The sequence below is a fragment of the Lissotriton helveticus genome, chromosome 7 (genome assembly GCF_964261635.1).
Source record: "Lissotriton helveticus chromosome 7, aLisHel1.1, whole genome shotgun sequence".
NCBI lineage: Eukaryota > Metazoa > Chordata > Amphibia > Caudata > Salamandridae > Lissotriton > Lissotriton helveticus.
The window spans coordinates 1,504,272,038-1,504,290,083 of record NC_136068.1 but is presented as its reverse complement, the minus strand read 5'-3'; positions in this window follow the sequence as shown (position 1 = coordinate 1,504,290,083).

Here is an 18,046-nt window from a genome sequence, read left to right as displayed (position 1 = left end):
TATTCGGCTGGCTATTATTTTCTGTACTGACCAACAATTGATTTATAAAAGACTTCTTTACGTACACAAACATTTGTGCTTGCCTTTTGAACTTTGACATACTTTGCCTTCTTGTATGTAATATTGCGTCCTGATATCAGGACAACCTATTTTTCTAGCGTGTGCACAGGATCCGCTTTTTCTTCTATTTGGTCTAGGCCTCCCTATACCTACACAGGGGTGTTTTTCTACTTGGGTTTGTGTTCCCCTGTCCTGTATTCCACCGCGTTCCCACTGCACGAACATTATAACTCAAGAGATCACACCACTCAGAGCGCCACTGCTTCCTGTTCTCTCAACTCAAACCCATTCCCTCACAAAAATAGGGCTGACGTATAAGTATATAAAGGAATGATTAGGTCTGTGAAAAGAAGGTTTTTCGACAAGCTGAATTTTCAGTTAAAACCTGGGCAGCCAGGCTATTGGTGGCAGACCTGCAGTCATGTTTATTTTGTCACTGTAGTGGATGGCATAATGGATGCTGCTGTCCACTTGTCACATTCAACTTACAGGCCCTGGGTACACCATAGTACCATATACTAGGGACTTATGAGGCCAATCAGAAGTATACCAATTTTACCATGTTGGAGGAGCACAAGCACTTTACTACTGGTTAGCAGGGGCGAGGTACACAGAGTTTCATAGCCAGCAAAAGTAAGGTTTGGCAAAAAAAATGGGATAACTTTGCAGGAGTGGCACATTTTCAACATCTTTAAACACCAAATACTGGGGGTTTTATTTGCAATTGTACACATCTTACAATTGCTTTGGCAAAATCAGCTATTGGGAATGTTTTTGTTGTTGTTGCAGGAATGTGACTTTGGGTAGTAGATCCCACATAAACAACAGAGCGATTTCCCTTTCTGATGTTCGAAAGCTTATAGCCATTTGGAAAAAAACTGTTACTTGATGGTGATGCAGTGAAAATGCTTTCTTAACCTTACCATCTGCTCTATTTGGAGAACTTAGAGATTACAGGTACCTGTGTGCAATAGGAGAGATCAGTTCCCCTGGAATTGGCTTCATGATTTTAGACATCATGGCAAATTTTGACTTTATGAAGGAAACACCTAATCTGTCGAGCAGCCTCACCAGCCGCTCTCCTCTAACTGGGCATTAGTTGGGCGGGGCGCGTGCATCCTTATGATTTCACACTATGAACCCCCTTTTGAAGCTTCAGGCTTATCAATGTGTCTTTAAGAAATTTGTCAATAAAGGAGTGTGAACAGAAAGGGCATCTTTTCAAGCACGCTCACTAGGTGGATAATCTTACCAGTGAATTAGAAATGAAAGACAACCTCAGAACCTCTAAGAATTATACATTTCCCGAATCTCATATTCTGATTGTCCTTGTACTATGAACAATTGAGGTGCACCTGGAAGCCAATGATGGGAATCACGAACATATGGCTTAATTTGTAATGATTGAAAAACAAAATGAATCTTCCAGGTATGAGGCAACTTCAACTGAAAAGCTGCAGGATTGCGCCCTTCATTAATAACAAATGGACAAAAATGTGGTAGAAATTTGACTGGCAATATATCATCAAGAACAAAATAAGTCAGTCAAACGTTAATTCTAGCAGTAAAAGGAGCAGAATTTTATTTTGATAATTTTTCTCCTGATGTATCAGCATGTTCCCTCATGTTGACCTTTGAAAGGTGTTAACTCTCAGGGACAAGTTGTCTGTTGTTGGGTTTCTGACCATCTTCCGATATCTGTGAATATTGTTATAGTTTTCTTATCGTCTTGCTTCGATGATGACTGAGCCATATCTAAGAGAGCAGCATTGCTGTAATGCTTTGTTGTTCTGTTGTATGCACGGAAGACTGAGAATTTGCAGAGTACATTCATGTAATAGGCTTGATAACCTAAGTTATTTTTAGTACATAACTTGTATGGAAAAGGCAGATATATCTTAGTAAGAGTATCTTACAAGATACAAATATTGATTGAATAAAGACACATGATTCTGAATAATAGTAGCTAATAGAAATGAAAGTGATATAATCATAGCGATACATTACTATACAGGCCTAATGCATGGCTTTAATATTGAAAGAAAAGTTTAAATGTTAGAAATTAGTTTACATGTCACAAGGTAGTAGTTTTATAGTTCTCACACTTTAGAAATAATGATGCACAAGCGACAAGGCATTCCTCAATACAAAAAATATGCAAATAGAAAGGCTCCAACACTAAAGGAGGATTTTATTTTCCGATCAATTCTTTATGTCGAGAACCCTCAATGTACTTCTTGTGTATTGCCTCCAGGGCAATATTCCTTTGGTCCTTCATGTAGTTTCACTGAATCCCGCAGCTTTGTATTGGGATCGTGTCCTGCACTGCACCAGCCATGCTCTGCTGTTCCTTTGCATCGTCTATAACCCTCAAACCTTAGATTAGCAGTAGTCATTCATACCATACAGATTTGTTGTGTCTGTCACTCTTCCAGGTTTGTGGTCTGGATAACTACATAAAACCATCTATCTTAAGTATTCTGGGGCTATATTATAGAAGTGTCCTGGGGCGCTTTGTGCACCCTTGGGGCACTTTGGTATTACTGAAGGGACCGCTAACGCTTGGGCGGTCCTGTTAGACATGGCCCTTCCTGGGGGATTTTCCTAAAACCTTTTGCTTTTTGCCCTCCTGCTTTTTGCCAACTCTCTTTCCCGGACCTTAGGACTCTGAGCACTTTCCCACTGTACTGCAGCAGTAACGTGTGTGCGCCCTTCCTGCACATGTCAATATAGGGTGCTTACTTGATTGGGTTAGATGTCATACCTGGAGGGCAAAGTCAAAAGGTACACCACATACCCAGGGCGGGTGCGGCATTGGTCACTAAGCAGATGCTGCACTGACTGTGCCACCCACCTGAATAGCCTGTTAAAAATGTCTCATACTCCGGGTGGCCAGTCTCACTCTGTAGCCACCCCTGAAGGGCCGTTCACTACCACCAACCTGAGGTTGGTGAATGACCGGGCAGGTACATCGGAGTGTGCACTGCCCATTTAGGGATGAACCCCCACATGGGATTTCCCTACCTAGGGGATCAACTCTCCCAGTAGGACACATCCTGGGGGAGGCCGATTCCCATGTCAAGGCTTTAGGGTGTGGTACAATTTCCCTCTGTAAGTACAGTGTGAAAGTGCACGTGCCCTTCCTACACCCGTTAGGAAGGAGTAGGCTCACCTGAGGTTTTTAAAACGTCGGTCGGATCTGCCATAGCTGACTGATGGGTGCTCGCTCGCACGTACTATGTTTCTAGGCCTGTGTCCGGCCTGCCATTGCAGGCTAGTGTGGTGCGCATTCGCACCAATGGTACTCTTAAAATTGTGTTCATCCTGTCATTGTGGGCTGATGTGTGCTTGGCACTGATGATGCTCCTATAGATGTGTCCAGCCTACCATTGCATGCTATTAGGCGCTTTGCACCAAGGGTGCTCCTAAATATGTGTCCAGCCTGCCTTTGCAGGCTGGTGTGCTCACCTGCTCCAATGATGCTCATAAACATGTGTCCAGTCTGCCATTGCAGGCTGATGCACACAGTTGCTTGTTTACTCAGACGGGCCTGTTGAAGGCACTAGACATCCTCAGAGGGCCTTTAACTTCCACCTGAGTACCCCTAGGGTATGTCTTAAGGGGTGAAGTGAGTGGAAGGTGAAAGGTAGGACAGGCACACATATGTGTCCCCTGCCCAGGTAAGGAGGAGTACCCATGCATATCTTCACTGCCTATGAGGTTTGCTCTTCCCATAGGCTAACATGGGGAAGGGATTGAAATAACTTCAGGCTGCAATAGTGGATTGCAGTGGAGCAGCCTCATGATGGTTCATATCGTTGGATTCAATGCGACAACCCCTTACCAGTGGTAAAGATGGCTTTGTCGTAATTCGCGCTGAAATGCCACTACTAGAAAGTATTAGTAATGCAAAGGGTGGTTCCTGTACCACACAGCTCGATTGGGCCAGTTATATACAAAAAAATCAAAACATCTAGCTGACTATTTGTAGGCTGCTAACTTTTAGGCAGACTTAGACCAAATTCACAAGTCAGTTGGTCTATTTCATTTGATTATTCATGTTCATTAATTTCATTTTATGAATCCTCATGACTGATGTCAGATACACATAACGTTCACATACCATCAATCCAAACATGATTGAGACATAACGATAAATAACAAATAACAATAACTTGAAATAATTTCCTGTCCAAAAACAGAAACAAAAGGTAACCCCCTATTGAAATTTTCAAGCAACACTAAGGTTACCATGTTACGGGGGTCAAAAGCATTTCAAGTGACATAGGGTTCAAGCATTCAAAACATATATTTTTCTAAGTTGCTGCACATATTCTTATTTTAATTCTTCCCCTGATGGTAGAAAAGTGTCTACGCGTTTCACATCCCATTCTATTTATGGGGACTCTCTTTGGGGCTGTAACTGGATTCTGTGAAAGCCAATAAAAACATATATTTTGTGTAAGTAAAGCCTCCTCATTCTCTTTCTTCTCTTTACACTCGTAGACATTCAGGATTATATATACTTCATGTAGATCTTGTGCATCACAACGAGGATTTGGGGATAGTTGTGGGGTTGTATTCCTAAAAGGACAAGGTTACTCCTGGTGCCATACTTCAGCACGGAGTGAAATATGCTTAAAGGGATGTAGGACGAGTAAACATGGACTAAGTGGAAGACTCAGTTGTCTGCAAGGAAGATTACTGCCATTGAAAGGGGCAGCATGCCCTTCCTGAATAGTGGCTGGCCTAGGCTGACTATCTGCTGCTGTGTGGCACCCTGAAGTGCACTCTCCAAGGTCTTGTCGAGCTTGCCCCCATTCTCTCAGAGGTCTCAGGGACATCAAAGATCTCCTAAGATCCCACACCATCTACCCACACCATCTACCTGTGACACCTGAAGTGTGGTGCCTTTTCAAGTGACCACATCGTCTGTTAAATTCCAACTGTTAGTGTGGCGTGGAACTAAGAACTGTGCCTGTATACCGGATTGCCCATCTTCGGGGGACCTTGGCATGCATAAGCGTCTAGTGGGTGGTGAGTAGATTTACCTGTGGCGGGACTCAAATGGCCGCTTTGTCGACCCGCATAAGTATGCTAGGGTGGGGGTGTAGATTAGGATCTTTCCCGAGTGTGCATATTACTGATGTAATTTGAACATGGCTGGGCCTAGTACGGTTAGTCATAATTCAGTATGTGATTTATGCTCAGGACTACATGATGTTCATGTTGTGTTTATTAACATGTGTGTTGAATACAAACCTTTTTTACATACATCACATGTGAAGTCTCTTTTGTGACGCTCAAGGTATTTATTGTATTTATTGAGAGTGAGTGCTGTGCCAATGCTGTTAAACATTGCCTATGTGATAAGCCTGACTGCTCAGTGCCAAGCTACCCAAGGGTGAGCACAGGTTATACAGTCAGTGTAATCACCTACCCCTGACAGGAGTAGTAGTTTCTGTCTGGCCCGGGTACTGCTTCAGCCAACTAGAAGTGTCAATTCCAACAGGCCCCTTCTGTAATACAGATAGCAATGGCACACTTGCAGTGGGAGTGCTATCATTAGAGGGCATACTCTCATTTGCACTGGTCCTGGCCTCATGCAAATGAGGGAATCTCCTTGCATCCACGCCATATTACCGACGTGAGCATAGAGTCAAATATGCCTTTAGGAGGTGCACTGAAGGCAGCCCTTTGAGGGGTCCCGAGGACTCCCCAGACATCCCCTTGTCGGCAAGTGTAGTGACTGAATGCACCCTCCTGCAAGGAAATCTCTAATCCCTCTTAAAAGTGGTGGGTAGCCACCTGCACAGAGAAACACGGGAGCACCTTTTAAATAGTTGCTCTGAATATCTCTTGAATGCGCTACCCTGGGGGCAGCGCAAGCTCGTGGCTTCCCTGAGGGCAGCACGTTCAAAATAATAGGGCACACTCTCCCTGTTCGTACACAGCGCACCAGTGCCAAGGCACACGCAGGAAAAGTGTGCCATATCTGTAATAGGGCCCCTGATCTTTTCTAGTGAAATCTAATCCCAGTGTGATGCCCCTGTGTTGTTGAGGTCCCTACTGACAAACCCTGTGACAAAAAGGCCTGGCTTCGTTGAAAGTTTCCAAAGGAGTCCCATTTGCCCTTAACAATATTTTCCAGATATTATAGTACACAACCTTTGCTGTGGAAGTATATTTAAAAAAAATTCCAATTGGAATTTTATATTCAGTTCAAGATATGTGCCAAATTAGCACTGCTTCCATGATGCCACACATTTTTAAAAAACACTATCTTTTTCATCGTCTGTGACTGCAACTATGTTGTCAGTTGGCACATGCTTAGTTGTAAAGCGGTAGAGCAGAAACGTTGCTACATTTTCTTAATTTTGAAGGCAGCATTGTGCCAAGAACTCTGCGTACAATTACTATTTTTCAAGTAGGAAAGGTTGCACAGGTACATGGGTTTAATTTACTGTTACAATACTGACTGTTGGCAAAAGATGAGGCTACTAGGTGGATTCAAGCAGGAAGTACAAAAAAGATAATTTGTGATTTTGTTTTTTGAAAGGGCAAGAATAACAAGCGAAAAAAACCATGACACTCCATAGATATCTTTTTGCGGTTGTTCCATCGTAGGGACTGCCACACCTTTACATTTGAGTTTTCCTCTCACGTTAGCTTTTAACACGAATGTTGGGGGAAGCAGGAATGCAGCAAGGCTACTGCAAAGTGAAGTTGAACTAGACCTTGCAAAGTAAGATTTTCATCTTCCCACCACTGTGTTTATATAGCACAAGAATCCCAAACCAATTTAGAACAAGCATTGGCATAGCCAATAGGTCTTGCCTTTGGGACCTTATAAGTGTTTAACCATGCAACAGTTGATGTTGTTGCACCAAGGATATTGTGCTGCATAACTAAATACTTATAAGGTCCCAAAAGCGAGACCTATTGGCTATACAAATGCTTGTTTCTTTGATGTTTGTGATTCCGGCGTGTTTTCTGCCTCTCTTCGTACTGGTGAACTGTAATGCCACAACAATTCTCTCTAGACTTTACTTGTGACCCGCTGGAAACTTGCCCACTCACCTATGATTTCAAGCAAACGTGATTTCTTTATGAATACTGCAGAGGTCCAAGCAAAGTTCTCTCCCTAGGAGAATCTCTGAGGCGTAAGGTGGATGTTTGCCCCCAGGTAACTAAAATAGAGAAAACTCCTTGGTAAAAGAATCTCCAGCATTTCCTTTAGCTGTAGCCTTTTCCTGATTAGTGGCGTTTTGTGAGGAGAGAGAAATTCTAGGTGAAAACTAATAATGATGTCATGTAGTATAACTTGTTCTGTCTTGCACTTTGAAGCTTCAGACTGTGGTTATAGGTGATCATTATTATCTTTTTTGTTATTATACTTACATGTGTTCTTGCTGCATCTTCGAATCATATTGATAACATCTTACTAGATAACAGCTGGATTGTTAAACGGTTGTCAATTAAACTGTATTATTCCCATTTCCAGTCTCCAAAAATGGAAAATATTTTATTGAATCACTCAAACAAGTACAATGGTGTGTCATGGAACGCTTTTGTTTTAACTTCCTCTCTTTTTCACTAGGTGGCAGAATGGCAGGAAATCTGTGTAATTGAAGCTATGAAGATGCAGAACAGCATGACTGCTCTCAAAACTGGCAAGGTACCGTATGTTTGTTCTTGAAAAAAGCTAAAAAAAAGATTTAGGAAAAGTGCCAAAAACTACCAACTGCAGTTACAAGACATTAATCCATAACATGGTTTACTACTTAAAAATGCAGCTTTTACATTCCGAGCATAATCCCTTAGGAATACAGCTCTGATGGAGTGCTGCTGGTGTTATGTCCTCCTTAAACCTTAGAACTGCCCGGTTTCTAAGGATATTAGGGTAGTTGGACTCAGACTTCTTTGTCAGCATGGTCCGCGTGGAAACCTGTTTCCGATAGATCATTCACAATTGAACTTCCAGGCTGCTTACAAAATGATATAGTACCCTAGCACATGACATTGCTAGAGGTATTATTGCTGCAAATAATGGTTTAGCCTGGATAGATTGTCTTCTTTAGGCTGTCATGGATACACGCTGAACAGCACAACAAATAATGATGCAACTATACAAATAGCTAATTCTTACTAAGTGTTATTATGGGTGTGCACAATACACATAATTCGCTTTTGCTTAATTAAGGTAAAATTAGACATAATTTGCCTGAAATGCAAATCTGTCATTTTGCGCTATATTTTACTGTGAAATGGCCCTCTCGTAAAATTTTGGTGCAGTGATGCATTTATACAGCACTCAGAACAACATTTGCTCACATTCTGTTGTTCCTGTGTGTTTGCGGTAAATTTTTACCATGAATGGCGTGTAATTGTGAGAAGTGGCATAATGCCAGAATTTCTGGAATTTTGCATAAGAAGCTGCGCATACAATAAGATAACTGGGATGGAACCATTCAGCAAAAAAGTGGAGATGGCTGACACCACGCGAACTGTCATATTTTAGTATAAAAAAATAGATTTTTGTTGATGAGGTTCTCTCACCAATGAATGTACAACCAACCACTCTTCTGTAGAAATGTAGAATGGCTGGTTTTCTTGCGAGTAATGTTCATTACAGCGAGTGTCCTAGGAGGTGAAAGATTGCACACACTCTGCGTAACATTCTCCTTAATGCCACATGGTATCATCTTACGGAAGTCGTTATTTTCGGATGGGCAAAAAGTATCATGGATTATTGTGTGCTTCTCAGTGTGTTTTCTCTTGACAATTCAAGTGTTCTACATTGTTAGCAAGTGCAGGTACTATTGGATAACCAATTCCTTTGCATTAGGCAAGCCACCGTCCTGCTTTCCCTCCTTCCCGGCTTGCTGGAAAAGCTAGTTTATGGGACAGGGTTGGAAACAACGTTTTTAAAGTAAAGTTGCGCCTTTAACATGTAATATTTGCGTGTCATTATGAGCATTCATTCGCAGACACATGTTCCTCCCTTACATTCGCCACCACCCTTTCATCGCCCAGTTCCTGCAAACCCCATGGAGCCCCTTTATCAGCAGGTCACAAGGATCAGTTTCTCCATGGCAATTATCCCATTTTGAACACGTTCTTGTTCTCTTTCCCCGCATTGGAGGGGCATTTTTATTGTTCTTTGATAATTTCAAAACAAGCGCGGTCCTAAAAAGCTATTGCCACGCCACACGAAGACAACAAGCTTGCAAATCACCTCTCCACAAGCAATAAACACAAAACAAAACAAGTGGACGAACTTCGTGTCAAGCCCTCTGAAAACTGCGAACACAGCAGAACATTTTGCTTTGAACACCAGGCACCTAACCAGATACCAGAAGAACACACACTGCCTCTCTTTCCTTCTTTCATTTAGTTGCTTCCCTGTGAAATGTATCCAAAAAAGACAAGCGTGCGCCTCGCACTGACGAGGAGAGGAGGAGGCAGCAGGGAAAGGGGAAGAGAGGAGGGGGCCTGCACCGGATTCCCTTTGCGGGAGCGAGCAGGAACCATATGTCAAAGCTCGTTCCCGCAAGGGAATCGCCAAACATGCGCGCATTGCCATTGAAGGCAATGCGATGCGTGCACGTTTTTGGCAGCCAAACTGAATCGATGGCTTACGGTCTTTTTCCTATGCAGCACATGCGCGCTGCGTAGGCGAAACCGAAAAAAACAGAGTATATTTTAATTAATAAATGACACCAAAGTGACAAAAGTCTAATCAGAAGAACCGGAGTTCAGTATTTTTACTGTTTTAAAAATAGTGCCATAAGGAGCGAAGCTGGTAACTGGCCACATTGGCCCAGGACAAAGTAAAAATTTCAGACTCACCACCATGGAGCGTGAACCAGGTATGGGGCCAGGTTCGGTTTGCTACGAGTTGTGCTTTCTGTCCTTAGTGTGGGGCTGCATGGTGCTGTGAGGCGAGGCCCCACATCAGACCTAATTAAGTCGCAGATTAGGAACTGTGCGGGCTGAGTTGTGAAGCTCTGTGTAGGACTTGGTTAAACTGATGATCACACAATGCCCAGCGTTGCTCTGCAACACTCTGCATCAAATCTGGTAAAATAGTCAGTTGAATAGGGTGAAATATGGTCTGACTCCAGCAAGGGGCCATGAGCTTAGGGGCAGCACTTGAGTGTTAGGACTACTTTCCACAGCAGGAGGGACCAGGTCAGGTACACTAGGGTCACCTAGAAAGCAGAAATGTCTTCTGGAAGCTTTTCGTGTTCCTGTTGCTCAAACAGGAGGTCAGCCAAATGACCCTTGGGGTCATTGCTGGTGTCCTGGGTTCAAGCAAGTAGGTTCAATCTACCTTCTTCGGAATACAGTGCAGTGCAGTCGTTCTTCTGAATTTTCCCAGGTCCAGTAATCTTCTGATTTTATGTTCTGAGGCTGCCACTTTTGTGCCCGGTGCCAGCCTGTGAGTGGGGTGAAGGCATGGTGGGGGAAATCCCGTGGATACTCCCAAACGAGTTCTGGCCAGTTCTTCCCTGAGTTTGGTCCAGCTTGGCTAGTGGAAGAAAAGGCAGGGGCCTGGTGTCTGATTCCTTTATGTGTGCTTGGATAGGTTCCTTTGAAGTGCAATCATGGCAGGGCACAGCTCCTTCCCAGCCATTCTATCAAGAAGACCCACTCCCCTCTACGCCTAAGCCCCTTTTGTACACTATCTGGCTCCAGTACACATTTCCAGTAAAGAAGCCATCACCAGCCCAAAAGCAACTGGTCACTCACAGAAAAGCTTTGGGAATGGTAGGCAAGAAAATGCCAACTTTGCAAAAGTAAGTGAAAAAAGAAAGTGGGTGACCCAATATACCCTCGCGGGCTTGGGCGGACAATATGTAAACTAGGAATTGCCAGCAAGGGATTTATTTTGTAATGTAATATACAGCATGTGGAATCTATACTTAAAGTTTAAGATTCAGACTGCAAATGTCAGTCGCTGTGTTTGATAATACAGAAGACAAAGTCCAAACTATTACGTATAAAAACAATGACTTCTGCTACAATAGTGGTAAGTCACTGATAGCAAGATGTTAATGGCACAGAAATGGACGTATAGGTCGACGTTTCGGTCTTATCGAGTCAATTCACAAGACCATCTTCAGGACGAATAATTAAATATATAACGATGACCCTTGGGACGACCACTTAATGTGACCAAATCGAAGGGGAAGTGATTTCCTTGGACTCTAGTTGTCACTGGAGCAGTGCACTAGGCACTCAGATATGAGTCGAGGTGTCTTATGATCACAAATCTTCTTGAGTAATCTCAGCTATATTTATTGGTCAAAAGTCGAAGTCGCATTTGGGGGAACTTCCACCGGCAGAGTCACGGCAAGGAACTTGTATTATAGTAAAGACAGTTGTATTCCTTGTACATTAGATTTGTTTTGTCTGTTTAACTCTCATGACTGATCAAGAACCCTTATGATTTTACAACAAATAATAACATTTTTTATAAAAAAATCTCCTTGTGTTGCATATCTTTCTTTTCATTTCCTTAGCTAGTGTGGTAGCTATTTATATGTTTTTAATAATTGAATATTTGAATCAAACACAGCGACTGACATTTGCAGTCTGAATCTTAAACTTTAAGTATAGATTCCACATGCCTTATATTACATTACAAAATAAATCCCTTGCTGGCAATTCCTAGTTTACAAACTTTCTAAAAGTGGCATTTCCAAATGAATAACTCAAAATCCAAACTTACAACTAAGAGGATTTTAAATTACAATTAGAATGAGTGATTTATAAGTATTAAAAAGGAAGGTTTATGCTTTGCAAGGGGGTTGTTTTGCCAATTTGAAATGATAGATTAAAACTGCAGTGCATGTTGCAATGGCAGGCCTGAGACCTGCTATAAGGAACTACAATGGTGTGGGGTACGATGAGTGATCTACAGGCCCATGTTACAGGTATCACCCTATTTTAGGGTATTATAAGTAAAGTAAATGTGCCAACAATGTGAATGCCAATTTTATCATGTTTAATGGAAAGAGCCCATGCACTTTACCACTAGTTGGCAGGTGTAAAGTCCTAATGCCAACAAAAAGAGGTTCATTTATATAAGACAAAAATCTGGGTGAATACCATACAAAAGATGGTAATTTCTAACGGAAAGTGTCACTTGTGTTACGTTTTTATTTTAAACCTGCTACAGTGAAAAAACAGATCAAAACACATTTCAATGACATAAATGATTTAATGGTTGATGATTCTGTGTATGTTTCAAATGTAAATAGTCCCTCGTGCATAGCAGTTAAGGCACTCCCAGGAGGTAGAATGATGCATCAAATGGCAATTGTAGAAAGGAGGAGAGAAATGCTCCTGAGATGAATCAAAACTCAATCTGTGTATAGTTGAAAAAATTTATAAAAGGTCATTCAGACAGCTAAACTATCAAGCCAGACATAAAAATTACAATAGCCTCCAGTTATATTAAATGTAGAGCTACTCCCTCTCTTCTTTTAACACTGTTTTTATTAACATAACAGCAGCTATTGCGTTGGGATACATAAGTTACAGTTCTATTGCACAGTGTTGACAAGTACAAGTGACCAGTCTGTCAAATATTCATGAGATCTGCATTAGAAATACTCCCACTCTTGAATGTAATTGATGAATGCAACATTTTTGCATCAATGCCACTCAAACCTACCTATATGTCAACTAGCAGGTCAAATGCAACTCCTAAAAAAATGCTTGGTACCAATAAATCATGAGAGGCAAATCCACTCTTGATACCTACATTGACCGAACCTGTTGCGTTCCACAAGACCAAATACACCACCAAAAATACCCACTCATCTCAGCACCAAGCTCAGAACCCTATGAGTTACCATTGATGACTGTCCAGGCGAACTATCCGTAGCTACCTCATCTGCACTAAGTCACTGTCTTCAACCCTTCACAGAAAAACTTTATAACACCTATGAAAGGCTACAGCCAAACATCCTGGAAAATTCAAGTAACAAGCAAACTAAAACCTGCTCCAAAGATTTTAAGTCAAATGACATAGGGCCTGATATATATATTGTTACATGGAGTCCATTTTATAGAGAGAGCAGATAGCCTGGGCCCTGATTAGCAGGATCACAGGCCAACTAAGCCGAAAACCAGCTAAACACAAGGCAAAAAATCTGGGGTAACCATAGTCAGGTATCCACCTTCCTACACAACTCCCCCCAAAACGAAAGGAGATAAGGCTATCCTTGACCAGGTAAGCCTATATTGCCTAAGTGGCCATATAAGGAAGTACCTGCACTAGCATGGTTACCCCCGTCACATGGTCCACTAAGCAATCCCTCACCCTAGGGGTATCAGAGGATCTCCACCATAGGGAATCCCTACCTGTGGTGTGTTTTGGCAAAGTAAAAGGCTGGTGTTGAGATGGAGTACTGAAGTGAGGCTCCACTAATGTAGGGCTCAGCTTCCTCCAATCACTACCACCATGGGTGCCTTTCTTTCCATGACTGAGTTGCACTGTGCTCTCAGGGTCAACCTCTGGCTGCCTACAGCTGGAGGCTGGGCCCCTTTTGTTGGCTTACTGGAGGGACAGGTCAGGTTTGGGGCCTTTGGGTCCCATGTTTGGCTGTGCCCAACAGTGTCCATCTGGGGGAGGTTCCTAACTAAGAGTAAGGGATATCCCTCAGGAGTTTCTGTAATTTTCACAATGCTAGGGCTGCTAGCTGTGGTGCCCCTAATCTGCTGATGGGGGTGTTCTTGTAGACAGGGGGCCCTTTGGGGTCCACTGGCCTCCCTGACCCCTACAGCCCTGGGCTGACTGAGGCAGGGTAGAGAGGGGCAGGTTACCTGCTCCAGACCGGGTCCCACCTTGGAAGGATCCACTGACATCAGAGGCTCTGTCAGGCCAGGCCTGGCTACCTCTGGGGCAGTTTCTTCACAAGGGGTAGGGTCAGTTCCCTGAGGAGGCTGACTCTCACCTAATGTCTGGTGGGAGGGAGACTTTTCTTCCTCCCCAATACTCTCTGTCTGAGTGGAGTGATCCATAGTTTCAGGCTTCACAACACTAAAATCTGTTTGAGTTTGGGCTGTGACCATCACAGCCCTACCAACCTTTTCAGGAGGGAACTCTGTTTGTGTGTGGGCTGTGACCATCACAGCCCTGCCAACCTTTTCAGGGAAGTCTGCCTGAGCTTGGGCTGTGACCATCACAGCCCTTCCAACCTCTGTAGGAAGGAATTTTGCTTGAGCTGGGGCTGTGGCCATCATAGCCCCACTAACCTTTTCTGGAAGGCCTATCATTTTGGAATGGGTTTCTTGTTCTACCCCAGCCCAGGCTGAGATCTCTAGATCATTTCCCAGTAGACAATCTACAGGCAAGTTTGTAGACACTGCCACTCTCTTTGGGCCAGTGACACCTCCCCAGCTGAGATTTACTACTGCCATGGGATGATCTTTCTGCACTCCATCAATGTTGGTCACCTGATAGGTGAACCCAGGTAAAAGTTGTCCTGAGAGGACTAGACTGTTAGTCACCATAGTGATGCTAGCCCCTGTGTCTCTGTAGGCTTCAACTTTCTGGCCATTGATGTGGGGCTCCTGTCTGTACTTGCTCAAAGTGTTGGGACAAGCAGTGAAGTTGGCAAACCCCATGCCATCCTCACAGACAAGAGTAGCTATGTTAGGGGACCTGGTTAGGCCAGAGTCCACATGAGTTCCCAAAGTAAACCCAGCCAAATTATTGGGGGCACTCCCACCACCTGGGGGATTACTACTAATAGTAACAGGAGGTCTGGGAGTATTACTTGGGGGAATGTTTTCCTTAGTGTTGGCCTCGGGGCAACTGCTGTCAGTCTTCCAGTGGCCAGGCTGTTTACAGACATGGCAATGAGGTTTCTTTTGGTTAGAGGAAGTGTTTTGGGACCCACCCCCACCATTGGAGTTTTGGGGCCCTGTGGAGGAATTGTCTTTTGATGTATCCCCACCTTTCTCTTGAGGCTTGGTAGAATCTTTCTTCTGGTCACCACCCTGAGTTTTAGGCCTAATCCTGGTTCTGACCCATTTGTCTGCCCTCTTACCCACTTCTTGTGGAGAGGTCAGATCTGAGTCCACCAGGTGCTGGTGTAGAAGCTGGTTTTGACAATTACTAAGGCTCTGCTCCCTCATAATCAAACTATACAATCCTGTAAAGTCTTGTACTTTGCTGCCCAATAACCAGCCCTCCAGAGCCTTAGTAGCACAATCTACAAAATCAGTCCAGTCCTGAGTCTGTGTCTTCTGGGTATCCCTGAACATCAACCTGTACTGTTCAGTGGTTAAGCCAAACCTATCAATCAGAGCACTCTTCAGGGCTGAGTAGTTTTTAGCATCCTCATCACTAAATGTGAGGAGCTTATCTCTGCCTTTTTCTGAAAAGGAGAGCAAACAAGATTGCTGCCCACTGACTTTGGGGTACCTGCTGTACTGTGCAAGCCCTCTCCAAAGCAGTTATCCATTTGTGAATGTCATCCCCATCTTTGTAGGGGGGCACACTCTTACTCAGGTGTCTATTGTCATAGGACCTGTCTTTATCCTTAGGGATATTGCTGCCACCAGTGGAATCTAATCCACTTAACTTTTGCTCCCTTGCCAAAGCAAGTTTTGCTTGGGCTAGGGCAAGTTCTTCCCTCTCTATTCTGATGTTGGACTTCCCTCATCCTAGCATGGTGTTCTCTCCTTTGAGGGGAAGTCATCCCCCTCTGAGAACCTCTTGAGGCATTGGAGTGGAGAGATTCACCTGAGTGAGATCTTTCCTTCCAATACCTCTGGTTAAGTCTACTCACAGGCCTGAATGGGGCTGTCTCATTCTCAGCCCCAAGTAGGCTAAGGCTAGCCTGGCTAAGTCTCCTAACTTCAACCTGGCCCTGGCTGCCTACCTCATCTTCAGAATCATCCTCTTCTACTACCTCATGTTCATCTATGACAGTAGGGTCAGGGGCATCATCCTCTGTGGAGGGCATACCTTCTGCATTACCTGTAGGACCTGTGCCTGAGGCATTGAGAGCTTCAGACTCTTCTAAGAGTTCTATCAGGTGCTGAAGGGTAGGGTTAGAACCCTGTTTCATCTTCCTTGTGGTACACAAGTGTCTCAGTTCTCTGAAGCTGAGTATGTCAAATTTTGAGGGTGCCCTGATAGGGTCACCTCCCACAGGTAGAGATACACTAGGTTCACCTGTGGTTGACATTTTCTAGTGAGGTATGGTGTGTGCACCTACCTATACTACGTGTTATCTACTAAACCTCCCTAGCAGTTGTAGTCAGAGTGTGCTAGGCCCTTTGGTCTACAACAACTAAGTTCAGTAGAACTTAAGTATTCTAAGTCTTGTTATATGTACCTATGGTACCTAATGTGATCTTTCAAATGATATCCCAAAGATGACAATTGGTAAAACAACAGCAAGCTCAAATCCCAACCGCTGCACACCAATATGAGAAGTTGGCCTGGTATATGATGTTCACTATTCTAGTGAGCACCTTGCACCAGTCCAAACAACCCTTATGGTGATGGTTGTAAAGTCAACCTTATAGACCAGCTATCCTAGTGGTAGCATGAACAAAGCAGTCTTAGGCTAAACTCAAGAGGGCATGTGAAGCCAGCTGTTTTACCATATGTAACCCTTTTAATACCAAGTGAAAGGACACCACACAGGTTGTATATCAAAATATATATGTATTTATTTCTAACACAATCCTCTGAACTCTTTATGAGGTCAGAGGCACAAGCATATAACAAGATACTCAATTATAATACAATAAGTTGCACAAAATACAGTAATGCCCTAGGGGCACTTCGAACCATATACTAAAATAGTGGTATAAGAACCACGTCACGAACAAAGGATAGGCCTAGGGCCTATAGAATCGCTGGGGCTACGCTGTACTACCAAAGGATAGGGAGCAGGAGGCCCACGGGATGCACGTGCTGTGTCTTTACACGCACGCAAGTTACCATAGAGTTAAAATGGGAACGAAAGAATTGGAAACTAGTTCTTTTACGTCACTTCTGGATGGAAAAGGAGAAATCTACTTGAAAGTTAGACACTAGGATAGTAAATACCCACAGGAGCACCAAAGTACTCGCGTTACCTCACCCACAAGAAGAGGGTGCATAGGTGTCAAAGTGTGTCGGGTTTCGTCGCTGAATCCTATGGAGCCTTGAAGAAAGATGCTGCAGGCGACCAGGAGGGAAGTGTCCGGGTGGATCCAAGGGCGGATCGAGGATGAAGAGTACCTGAAAGCAGAGGGGACAGAGTCTGGGTCCCTAGCCAGTGACCAGGAAGGAACCAGGAAGGAACCAGGAGATGTCGCGAAGCAATCAGGTGATGTTATGAAGCTTGTCTCTGCAGCCACGTGGACCAGGAGGTGTCGACCACAACCAGGAGCTGGATACGGACTGTCCCATGAAGGTTCTCGCTGTCGGCGGTGTCGGCTTCTGGATTGGAGTCAACAAGCCTTGGCAAAGGCAACCCACGCAGGAATCGAAGATGGCTAACGGATCAGACCAGCAAGGTCTGATGGACTTCTCCTTTTCAGGGAAGCAAGGGCCAGTCGGGAGCAACAAGACCAGTGGTGTAAATCAAAAGGTTCATCGTCACAGAGGCCACTAGCCAATGGGCAAGTGACCGGACAGACGCATCAAGCAGGAAAATGCAGAAGGGCCCCACGCAGAACTCTTGGAGTGTGGAGGGCTGATCTTTGGTGCAGTTTGTGCTCGGGGCTGGGGCTTCTTAATCCCCAATGCACAACATCGAGGTTTCCTCAGAAGTTACACGGAAAGCAATTCGCTGGCTTTCCAAGATGGCCGGTCCCACATCTCTCGTCGCCTCCACGAGTCTCAGCTCTGCTGTGACTGTGGATCAGGCTGTTGGAAGTCTGGAAGTCCAGGCCTTGTCAGGCTTTGTGCTCGGGCTCCGGCGGGAGCATCGACAAAGCAAACCGTTGATCGCTTGATGGTGCC